The 12,438-nt window shown below is 48.6% G+C and overlaps 1 protein-coding gene across 13 annotated transcripts in view; it reads right to left on the bottom strand.

The window, feature by feature from the left end:
• Positions 1-1,656, bottom strand: part of AP1B1 (adaptor related protein complex 1 subunit beta 1) — a 61,922-nt gene extending 60,266 nt beyond the window's left edge. For all 13 annotated transcript variants that reach the window (XM_074004083.1, XM_065522305.2, XM_005567668.4 and 10 more), the window contains exon 1: positions 1,528-1,656. The gene's annotated coding sequence lies outside the window, so the exon portion shown is untranslated. The remainder of the gene's footprint in view (positions 1-1,527) is intronic.
• Between the last annotated feature and the right edge of the window lie 10,782 nt (positions 1,657-12,438).

Raw genomic sequence — 12,438 nt, 5'->3', positions numbered from 1 at the left:
TCAGCTCTGGCGAGAAGCCATGGGGCCTGCATATTTCTCAGAAAGGCAAAGATTCTTCCTCTGGGTACCTTCTTCCAGAACCTAGGACCAAAAGATCCCCTAGAGGTCATGTGGTTCCTCTCTTTTTAGACCAAAAGGAATGCAGCTCAACCACTCTGAAGAGAAGTTCTGGACAGTCTTCAAATAGCTTTCACGGATAGCCTGTTTTGTGTCTCACTGTTCCCCAAAGTCAGGAAAATCTTAGACTCTTGCCCTGAGAGATATCACTAATAGCAACAGTCTGCAGGATTATTTTATCCTAAAGAAAGCAAATCAAATGACCCTTATGAAGATCAGACAAAAAACAATAAGGCTACATCCTGACACAAATCCAAATAAATACAACGGCAGCTAAAAGTCTTTTTTTTTTTTTTTTTTTTTTGAGATGGAGTCTCACTCTGTGGCCCAGGCTGGAGTGCAGTGGCACGATCTTGGCTCACTACAACCTCTGCCTCCTGGGTTCAAGCGATTCTCCTGCTTCAACCTTCCAAGTAGCTGGGATTACAGGCTTGCGCCACCACACCCAGCTAATTTTTGTATTTTTAGTTGAGACGGTTTCACCATGTTGGTCAGGCTGGTCTTGAACTCCTGACCTCGTGATCCACCCGCCTCAGCCTCCCAAAGTGCTGGGAGTACAGGCATGAGCCACTGGGCCCGGCTAAAAGTCTTAAATATCCCCTACTCCCCAACCTTACTCCAGTCTTTCCTTTGTCTCTGTACTTTGCAGGTCCCTGAGAGCCTGGGCAGGAAACCTGGCCTTGCCTCTACTACCCGAATGACCTTACATGTGTGATTTAACCTCTCTGTGCCTCAATGTCCTCATCGATAAAACAGGGATCTTTAATCCCCACAAAGGTTGCTGTGAAGTTTAAATGTGTCATTGTAAGGAAAGTGTTTAGCACAGTGCCGGGTACACAGAAGGGGCTCGATAGCCACTAGCAAGCATCTCCCTCGTTATTTTGTAGCATTATCACCGGTGTCCCCATTCAGTCAACATGTTGTCTTAGAGGCTCCAACACACAAGACCAAGCCCGTGCCTAGCCGCGGGCGGGCGGCACGGGACCGTTTTCTAATTTTTCTTTCTTTCTTTCCTTTTTTTCAACCTTGGCAAAGAGATAACGCCCTGAACAACTAGGAGGCATCAGGATGGCCATGCGGGTGAGCCTGAAAGAGGAAACTAGAGCCCGAAGAGTTTTCCCTCCGGCCAGTGAGGAATTCCTCGGGGCCTAAGTCTAAGAGTCTCTCTGAGCGGGAGCCCCAGGAGGGGCTGCGGATCTGGGGCGGCGGAGGAACAGGCCGGCGGCCAAGTGGGAACGAATGAATGAACGAACCCTCAGCCCTTCCTCCTCCTCTGGCTGGGGACGCCGCTCGCACCTCTGCAGCGCCGCGTCCTCTTCATGACCTCTGACCCCGCAAACCCCTCACCTAGGACCCCTGACTCCCCGCCCCACTTCTTCTCCTGGCTCGTCCAGGTCCCCGCTTCCTCACCCGCAGGTCCCAACAGCTCCCGACGCCACGGCTCGGTTCGGCTTGGCACCAAAATGTCCGCAGCTTCCACCTCTCGCTCTCCCGGTGCGTCCCAGCTGCCGGCTGCTCGGAGCCCCGCGGCTGTCACCTGCCGGGCGGAAGTGAGCTGCCCGCGCGCGGGTACTTCCGGTGGACGCAAGGCCTGAAGGCGGGGTCAAGGGTACAACCCTGGCGGGGGTGGTGGCCGTGGGGCGGGGCAAGAAAAGGGGCCGAGCCCAACGGTATTAACCCCTCGGCAGCCGCGGCGCTGCTATGCTGCAGTCTCCCGCAGAGCCCCTGGGAAACCAGCCCGCCAGTTAATTCAGCGTGAGGGGGCCGGGCAAGATCGTAGGGACTTTGAAGTCCATCTTCTGTGTAAAGACGGCAAGTCTGAAGTTCTAAGAGGGGCAGGGTTTTGCTCAAGGTCACTCTTTTTTTTTTTTTTTTGATTTGAAACAGGGTATTGCTCTGTTGCCCAAGCTAGAGTGCAGTGGCTTGAAGATCTGGGCTCACTACAACCTCCGCCTCCCGGGCTCAGGTGATCCTCTCACCTCAACCTCCCAAGCGGCTGGGAGCACAGGCGCGCAGCACTACGCCTGGCTAATTATTTATTATTTACTTGTTTATTTATTTTTTGTAGAGAGAGGCTGTCTCACTACATTGCTCAGGCTGGTCTCGAAATCATGCACCCAAGAGATCCTCCTGCCTCGGCCTCCCAAAGGGCTGGGATTACAGGCATGAACCACTGCACCCCGCCACTTTTTTTTTTTTTTTTTTTTTTTTTTTGTAGAGAGGGGTCTCTGTCTCTGCAGCTCTAGTTTGAACTCTTCCATTCTTAACATGAGTGACCTTGAGCCAGACACAGTGGCTCATACCTGTAGTCCCAGCTATTCAGGAGGCTGAGGCAGGAGAATGGCTTGAGCCGGGGAGGTTGAGGTTACAGTGAACTATAATTGCAGCACTGCACTCCAGCCTGGGCAACAGATCCAGACCCTGTCTCAAAAAAAGAAAAAAAAAAAACCATCTGCAATCTCACTGACCTAAGACAATCAACTTTTAATATTTCTGTGAATATTCTTTCAGACTTGATAGATCATTTTTTTTGTTTGTTTGTTTTGAGACAGGGTCTCCCTCTGTTGCCTGGACTTGAGTGCAGTGTCGTGATCTTGGTTCACTGCAACCTCTGCCTCCCAGGTTCAAGCGATTCTCCTGCCTGGGCCTCCCAAATAGTTGGGATTACAAGCATGCGCCACCATGCCCGGCTAATTTTTGTATTTTTAGTAGGAGGGGTAGTTCACCATGTTGGCCAGGCTGGTCTTGAACTCCTGACCTCAAGTGATCTGCCCACCTTGGCTTCCCAAAGTGCTGGGATTATAGGCGCGAGCCTCTGTGCCCAGCCTCAATTGATATTTTTTAACTCACCAAAATATTGGTAAAAGTTTCCCAAAATAGTAAATACATTTCTACTCGGCACTTTCCAATATCTGCATAGTATTCCATTACATGGATGGTACTGCTAATCTCAAAAACAGTCCCCTAAGGTTATCAATCTTTTTTAATATTATCAAAAACTTGTTAATAAATAAGCTTGCACAGCTAAGTCTGTATGTCCTATCTAATATATATATTACTGTTTTATATTTAACATAATTTTGTATGCTATATCAGCCTCAAAGCCTTTAAAAGTTGTTATTTTGAAATAATTATAGGCTTACAGGAAATTGCAAAATTAGTAACAAAATTGAGTCCCAGGTACCCTTCACCCAGCTTCCCACAATGGTGACATTTTATATATCTGTAGTATAATAGCAAAACCAGGAAATTGGCATTGGTAAAATACAGTTATCTAAATTACAAACCTTATTCCATTTTTATTTATTTATTTATTTTATTTTATTTTACTTTATTTGAGATGGAGTCTCGCTCTGTCGCCCAGGCTGGAGTGCAGTGGTGCAATCTCGGCTCACTGCAAGCTCCACCTCCCAGGTTCACGGCACTCTCCTGCCTCAGGAGAGGATGGGAGGCAGGGCTTGCAGTGAGCCGAGATCGCGCCACTGCACTCTAGCCTGGGTGACAAAAGTGAGACTCTGTCTCCAAAAAAAAAAAAAAAAAAAAAAAAAAGTAGTCAGGGAACAAATGGAATTTTTTTTAATTTTTATTTTTTGGCTTCAACAACGGAATTTCTTTTCTCACAGTACTGGAGACTGGAAGCCTAAGATCAAGGTACTGGCAGGGTTCCTTTCCTCTGAGGCCTTTCTCCTTGGCTTGCAGATGGCCGCCGTCTTGCTATGTCCTCACACAATCTTTCCTCTGTGTGCCTGGAATAATTTTATATATATGTATGTGCTATGCAGCATGTGTGATACGCAACTCTCTGGAGGAACTGCCTTTCTCTGATGACAGACATTGGTAAATGCCACCCACCTCAGTGGAAAACAAAATTTCACTGGGAATGTAACATGGGAAGAGAAAAATTATCCAACAAAACAAACCAACAGACCTAAAGGTATCAAGCTGGAGCGCTTATGTACAAGTGGCAAGTTAGTGGTTGAAGAAGTCAGAGCTTTCAGATTTCCAAGGAGAGAGAGGTCACAGCACTGGGTGGCTCAGGAAGGACTTCCTGGGGAAGATGGCATTTGCGCTGTCTTGCCAAATAAGAACAGAGTTGCATAGGCTGAAGAGAGAAGGAAAGGGTAATCCAGGGGGAAGAACTGTGTCGAGGCAGGAATACCTCGCAGGCCCCCCGGTGCAAGGGAGCCAGGTGTCTGAGCCCTGCAGAACACATTTTCCAAGCCCCTGGTTTGAGCCAGGCCCTGGGCTAGGTGCTGGATAGTCAGATGGGTGAGGCTAAGGCCCTGTCCTTGCTGAGCCTACAGCTTGTAGGGAGAGGGGGTAACAGAGGAGCAAGTCACAAGTGTGACTGATTCTGTGACGGGGGACATACTGGGAGGCTATGGGAGTCTAGCGCTAAAACTGAAGGTCCTTTGGGTTGGAGGGACTAGGGGACGCCTGGACAAGTAGAGAGGGTTTTTTTGTTGTTGTTTTTGGTGAGCCGAGGTCTCAGTCCATCCCCCAGGCTGGAGTGGAGTGGCAGCAATCTCGGCTCACTGCAACGTCTGCCTCCCAGGCTGAAGCATTCTCTTGCCTCAGCCTCCCGAGTCGCTGGGATTACAGGCACCTGCCACCACACCCAGCTAATTTTTGTATTTTTAGTGGAGATGGGGTTCCACCATGTTGACCAGGCTAGTCTCGAATTCCTGACGTCAGGTCATCCACCCGCCTTGGCCTCCCAAAGAGCTGGGATTATAGGCATGAGCTACCATGCCCGGCTTTTTTTGAGACAGAGTCTCGCTCTGTCACTCAGGCTGGAGTGCAGTTGTGCAAACTTGGTTCACTGCAACTTCTGCCTCCCATGATCAAGCAATCCTCCTGCCTCACCCTCCTGAGTAGCTGGGACTGCAGTTGCACACCACCATGCCTGGCTAATATTTGTATTTATAGTAGAGATGGGGTTTTGCCATGTTGGCCAGGCTGGTCTCAAACTCCTGACCTCAAGCAATCCACCTCCAAAGTGCTGGGATTACAGGCATGAGCCAACACACACACGGCCAAGTAGAGTGTATTTAATCAGGAACTGCAGAATAACAGTGAATGTTTATGGAACACATAGCATGCCAGGGAGTGTGCAGAAAATCTCATTTCCTCCTGACATCAGCCCCATGAGGAAGGGGTTGTTTCAGCTCCATTTCATCTTGGGGGGACTTCAACCCTGAGAACTTAAATCAGATAGCATGTGAGTGACAGGGCTGAGGGCCTGGTCCCAGATCCCCAGCTCTCATGAGTTTCACTCATTCACCTAAAATATAATTGTCACTGCTACCTGAGCCAGGCACACTGGGAATGCAACAGTGAACAGGGTATGGCACAGTGCCCCCCTGGGGGCTCACTGTTGAGTATGGGAGAAAGACAAATAAAGGGACAATTATAACTCAGAGTGGTAGGAAGTACCAAGGAGGCACAGGGGATGCAGGCACCAAATTCAGCCTGGGAAAGTCAGGGAAGGCTTCCTGGAGGAAGTGACACCCAACCTGAACTGTGAAGGGTGAGACTATTCCTAGTAGTTAACCATTAACTAGGCACTGCATGAAGTGCTTCTGCATATTAACTCATTAAACTTTCCCAACAATTCCATGGCAGTTCCATGACTGCCTCCAAGTAGAGATCAGGAAAAGACCAGTGTGCAGAACTGATTTCTCGCCTACTTCCATGAGGACCTGGACCTGCTCTCCCACAGCGTGGTCTGGCGGGAGAGCTAAAAGTATACTAGTAAGAGGAAGTACAGTTCAATATCAAAGGCTTGATAATTACAGCTTGCAGAGGTGGGTGACAGAAGCAGGGAAGGGGGCCTCTAAGGAAACTTCCCTTTCTGCCCCCATCACTAAACCCACCTAGCCACACTGCCTGAGTCATCCACACCATCAAATGCTGACAGCCGCAACTGGAACAGCCACACCTGGAGCATGTGTGGGTGCCCCAGCCCTCTGAGACCCCAGGCCCAGGAGGAGCTCCTTGCCCTAGGATGGGGGGAGCAGAGCCAATGGTAGCCAAGCCCACCTGGAGAGAGAGAGAAAGAGAGGGCACTCACTTTCTCCCAAGAAATACACACTTGCTGACAATAATACTACCTCCTGGCTAGTTTTAATTTTTATTTATTTATTTATTTTTTGAGACGGAGTCTCACTCTTTTTGCCCAATCCACCTACCACGCGCAACTAATTTTTGTATTTTTAGTAGAAACGAGGTTTCACCATGTTGGCCAGGCTGGTGTCGAACTCCTGACCTTAAATGATCTGCCCACCTTTGCCTCCCAAAGTGCTGGGATTACAGACGTGAGCCACCACGCCCAGCCTATTTTTATTTATTTTAGAGGTGAGGTCTCACTATGTTGCCCAGGCTGGTCTCAAACTTCTGGCCTCAAGCAATCCTCCTGCTTCAGCCTCCAAAGTTCTGGGATTACAGGTATGTGCCTCTGTGCCCAGCCACGACATTTTAAAACTTTTCCCCAAGCCCCAGGTTTTTTATACCCTGCCCGATTTGAGCTGGCTGGTGGAGACAGGGCTGTCTAGTCCTTTGTTTTTGAGACAGTTTCGATCTCGTTACTGCAAGCTCCACCTCCCAGGTTCAAGTGATTCTCTTGCCTCAGCCTCCGGAGTAGCTGGGATTAAAGGCCCATGCTACCACGCCCAGCTAATTTTGTTTGTTGTTTTTATTTTTGTTTTGAGACAGAGTCTCGCTTTTGTTGTTCAGGCTGGAGTGCAGTGGCACGGTCTTGGCTCACTGCAACCTCCACCTCCTGGGTTCAAGCCATTCTGCTGCCTCAGCCTCCCAAGTAGCTGGGATTACAGGTGCCCGCCACCATGCCTGGCTAATTTTTGTACTTCAGTAGAGACACGGTTTCAGCATGTTGGCCAGGTTGATCTCGAACTCCTGACCTCAGCTGATCTGGCCGCCTGGGCCTCCCAAAGTGCTAGGATTACAGGCGTGAGCCACGCACCTGGCCTGTCCAGTTCTTTGGGCCTCAGTTTCTCTTCTCTGAGACCTGTGCACCCACCATGTGCCAAGCATCGTTGTATGCCCTTGACATCCATCACTTCATTTAACTCTCACTGTTCTCAATAGGTAGATGCTAAGATAACCCCATTTTACAGATGAGGCCACTGAAGTCCTGAAATGTTGAGGGACTTTCCCACCTTCCCATAGCTACAATGGGCTGAATGGGGAGTCAAGGCTAGGGCTGATGAGAGCAGGCCCCATGCTTTCTTCTCCACTCACCCTTACCTGCCTCATGAGGTTTCATCCAACGCCAGGAAGGTTGAGAGTTCGTGCGGTCTCGTGAAATGACCCACTGTGACCCCTACCACTGGCATTCTGTGACCCTCAGCAAGTCCCTTCCCCTTTCTGATGCTCAGAATCTCAGAGCAACGTCCTTCCCATCCTCCCTCCACAATGAATGGGTGCATAAATACATGAACAAATTAAGTATTCTTTCCCTCTGCACCCACTAGAGTGCACACTGGTGCCACTAACCACCACTGTTCCCTTCAAATGCCATCCTTGCACAGGGGCCGCTATGCCTTTCTATTCCCAGCCTTTCCGCACTCTTCTTCCTCTGTGATTACTGTTCCTCTACTCCAGTCTCTGTTTGCTTGCTGGTTTCTGTTGTTTTCTTCCTGCAAATCTCTAAAAGTTGCCACAGAGCCTTTCTAAAAGGAGGAAGGAGGTGGCTTTGTCCACAGCCTCAGGAACACCAGCCTCTACCTACTTGCTGAGGGCAGGCAGTTTCCCATCCCTCCTGCCCAGCCCAGGCCTGGCACAACCCCCAGGGCAGAGGGGCCTAGAGCTTGCCAGGGATCCCAGCCTTTGCCGCCAGCTCTCCTTGCTGCAGATGTCCTCAGTGCACCATCTCTGGTCTTCCCAGTAGCAAATTCCTGCTCAGCCCCTCCTAGCTGTACACCACAGGCTCCCTCTTGAAAAGCTCTGCTCTCTCAGGTACCCCTATACTGAACTACCCTCCGCCAATGCATCGAAAAAGCCCGGGCTCTCGGCTGGGCGTGGTGGCTCACGCCTGTAATCCCAGTGCTTTGGGAGGCCGAGGTGGGTGGATCACTTGAGGTAGGAGTTTGAGACCAGCCTGGCCAACATGGAGAAACTCCATCTCTACTAAAAACACAAAAATTAGCCAGGGATGGTGGCATATGCGTGTAATCCCAACTACTGGGAGAGCTGAGACAGAAGGATCACTTGAACCTGGGAGGCGGAGGTTGCAGTGAGCCAAGATCATGCCACTCCACTCCAGCCTGGGCAACATACTCTTGTCTCAAAAAAAGAGAAAAGAAAAAGCCCAGGCTCTCAACCCCACCTGGGCTCAGATCTTCAGCTATGGGACTTCAGTTTCCAGTCTGAAAAATGGGGCTTATTGTGGTTTGAATGCATCCCCCAGGAAGCACATGTTGGCAGTCCCCACTGCAACAGTGTTAGGAGATGGGGCCTAACGGGAGGTGTTTGGGTCATGAAGTCTCTACTCTCATGAGTGGATTAATGCCAATCACGGAAGGGCTTGAGGCTGTGTGTTAAATCTCTTGCACTCTCTCTCACCCTCTCCCTTTCTACCGTGGGAGGATACAAGGGGGCCCCCACCAGATGCTGAGCAGATGTTGGCACCATGCCCTTGGACTTCTGGACTTTGAGAACCGTGAGCCAAATACATTTCTGTTTATTATAAATTACCGAGGTATTCTGTTAAAGCAGCACAAGACAGACTAACATAGGTTGGTTGTGCCTTCTTGCAAGGTTGCTGTAGAGATTAAATTATAGAACTAATGTACAGTGGCTGGAACCTATAAGTCCCCGTTAAATGGGAGCTACCATTTGTATTAATTTTTAAAAATAGAGGTTGGTGGAAGGTCTCACCATGTTGTTGAGGCTGGTCTCAAACTCCTGGCTTCAAGTGATCCTCCTGCCTTGGCCTCCGAAAGTGCTGGGATTACAGGTGTGAGCCACTATGCCCAGCCTGTGTTAATATTCAGCTAGCTAGGCTTGATGGCTCATGCCTGTAATCGTAGTACTTTGGGAGGCTGTGGCAGGTGAATTGCCTGAGCTCAGGAATTTAAGACCAGCCTGGGCAACATGTTGAAACCCCTGTCTACACTAAAATACAAAAAATTTGCCAGGCGTTCCTGGCACATGCTTGTAGTCTCAGCTACTCGGGAGGCTGAGGCAGGAGAATCACTGGAACCTGGGAGGCAGAGGTTACAGTGAGCCAAGATCATGCCAACTGCACTCCAGCTTGGGCTACAGAGCGAGACTGTCTCAAAAAAAAAAAAAAAAAAAAAATTAGTGCAGCTCAGCCACTTCCTGGCTGTGGGTCCATTAGCATATTACTTAGTTTCTTTACCTCAACTTCCCTATCTGGAAAATGGGACTAACACCCTACTTTTTACAGATGTCCAGAAAAACTAGATGTTTTCTCTTTTTTTTTGAGATCTTGGCTTACTGCAACATCCACCTCCCAGGTTCAAGTCATTCTTCTGCCTCAGCCTCCTGAGTAGCTAGGATTACAGGCAGGAGCCACCACACCCAGCTAATTTTTGTATTTTGGTAGAGACAGTGTCACCATATTGGCCAGGCTGGTCTCGAATTCCTGACCTCATAATCAGCCCACCTCGGCCTCCTAAAGCACTGGGATTACAGGCGTGAGCCACCGTGCCCAGCCAAAACTAGATGTTTTCCAGGTGGGTAAGGTAGGTAATGTTCTTCGGACAACTAGTAAGCACTTAATAAAAAGTAGTGTTTGTAATTATTAACAGTCATCAACTAGGGCACAAACAAAATGTCAATAAACTCCCATATAGTAGAAATTGTTCATATATTATTTCTTGACCACAATTAAAAAAACTGGAAATCAATAATGAAACCAGAAAACTGACTTCACACTAGCAAATAAAAGTCTTTTTTTTTTTTTTTTTTTTTTGAGATGGAGTCTCACTCTGTCACCCAGGTTGGCATGCAGTGGTATAATCTCAGCTCACTGCAGCTTCCACCTCCCGTGCTCCAGTGATTCTCCTGCCTCAACCTCATGAGTAGCTGGGATTACAGGTGCAGGCCACCACGTCTGGCTAATTTTTGTATTTTTAGTATAGACGGGGTTTCACCATGTTGGCCAGGCTGGTCTCAAACTCCTGACTTCAGGTGATCCACCCACCTTGGCCTCCCAAAGTGCTGGGATTACAGGCGTGAGCCACTGCGCCCGGCAAAACAGTCTCTTTTAAACATCTGAAACTCCTGGGTAAGTGCTGAATTCAACATATCCACGTAACTCCACTCCCTTCTGAAATCTCACTAAAACAACAATAAAGGAATTTTCTTTTTTTGCTTGAGATGGGGTCTCACTCTGTCACCTAGCCTGGAATGCAGTGGCATGGCCTTGACTCCTTGCAGCCTCAAGCTCCCGGGCTCAAGCAATTCTCCCAAGTGGCTGAGAGTCACGCATCCAGCTAATTTTTAAATTTGTTGTTGTTGTTGTTGAGATGGGGTCTCACTATGTTGCCCAGGTTGCTCTGAAACTCCTGGACTCAAGCAATCCTCCCACTTTAGCCTCCCAAAATGCTGGGATTACAGGCATGTGCCACTCACTGTGCCTGGCCAGAATTTTTTAATGATAAAATATATATAACATAAACATATACATTATGTACATATATATACACACAACATAAAAATTTATCATTTGGGCCATTTTAAAGTGCACACTTCTGTGACATTAAGTACATTTACATACGTAGCCATCACCACCATCTATCTCCAAAATTTCTTTTTTTTTTTTTTTTTTTGAGACAGAGTGTCGCTCTGTCACCCAGGCTGGAGTGAAATGGCGCAATCTCGACTCACTGCAAGCTCCGCCTCAGCCTCCTGAGTAGCTGGGATTACAGGCGTCCACCCCCACCTGGCTAATTTTGTATTTTTCGTAGAGACGGGGTTTCACCATGTTGGCCAGGCTGGTCTCAAACTCCTGACCTTAAGTGATCTGCCCATCTTGGCCTCCCAAAATGCTGGGATCACAGGCATGAGCCACTGCGCCCGGCCATCTCCGGAACTTTTTCATCTTCCCAAACCGAAGCTCTATATACATCAAACACTAACTTCCCATTTCCCCCCTCCTTGTAGTCCCTGGCAACCACTATTCTACTTTCTTTTTCCTTTTCTTTTTTTTTTTTTTCTGAGACAGAGTCTCAGTCTGTCACCCAGGCTGGAGTGCAGTGGTGCTATCTTGGCTCATTGCAACCTCCACCTCCCAGGTTCAAGTGACTCTCCTGCCTCAGGCTCCCGAGTATCTGGGATTACAGGCGCGCACCACCATGCCCAGCTAATTTTTGTATTTTCAGTAGAGACAGGGTTTCCCCATGTTGACCAGGCAGATTTGGAACTCCTGATCTCAAGTGATCTGCCCGTCTCAGCCTCCCAAAATGGTGGGATTACAGGCATGAGCCACCGTGCCCGGCCAACTATTCTACTTTCTCTCTCCATGAATTTGACTCCTCTGGGTACCTCATATATGTGAAATTATACAATATTTGTCCTTTTATGTCTGGTTTATTTCACGTACCATAAATAATATCTTCCAGGTTCATCCACAGTGTAGCATATGTTGGGATTACATTTCTTTTTATGGTTGAATAATATTCTATTGTATATATTCAGCTGTCCCTCAGATTGGTCTAGGACCCCTCGTGGATACCAAAATTCTGAGATGCTCAAGTCCCTTATATAAAATGGTATAATGGCTGGGCGAAGTGGCTCACACTTGTAATCCCAGCACTTTGGGAGGCCGAGGTGGGTGGATCACTTGAGCCCAGGAGTTCAAGATCAGCCTGGCTAACATAAGGAAACTCTGTCTAAAAATAGAAAAATCAGTCAGGCATGGTGATGCACTCCTGTGGTCCCAGCTACTTAGGAGATTGAGATGGGAGAATCACCTGAGCCCAGGAGGCCACGGTTGTAGTGAGCCGAGATCATGCCACTGCACTCCAGCCTGGGCCACAGAGTGAGACTGTCTCAAATTAAAAAAAAAAAAAAGGATGCCTGTAATCCCAGCACTTTGGGAGGCCGAGGCGGGTGGATCACGAGGTCAGGAGATCGAGACCATCCTGGCTAACAAAGTGAAACCCCGTCTCTACTAAAAATACAAAAAATTAGCTGGGCCTGGTGGCGGGCACCTGTAGTCCCAGCCACTCAGGAGGCTGAGGCAGGAGAATGGCGTGAACCCGGGAGGCGTAGCTTGCAGTGAGCCAATATCATGCCACTGCACTCCAACCTGGGCGACAGAGCGAGACACTG

Source organism: Macaca fascicularis, chromosome 10, assembly GCF_037993035.2.
Source record: "Macaca fascicularis isolate 582-1 chromosome 10, T2T-MFA8v1.1".
Lineage (NCBI taxonomy): Eukaryota > Metazoa > Chordata > Mammalia > Primates > Cercopithecidae > Macaca > Macaca fascicularis.
This window is presented reverse-complemented; position numbering and strand designations above follow the sequence as displayed.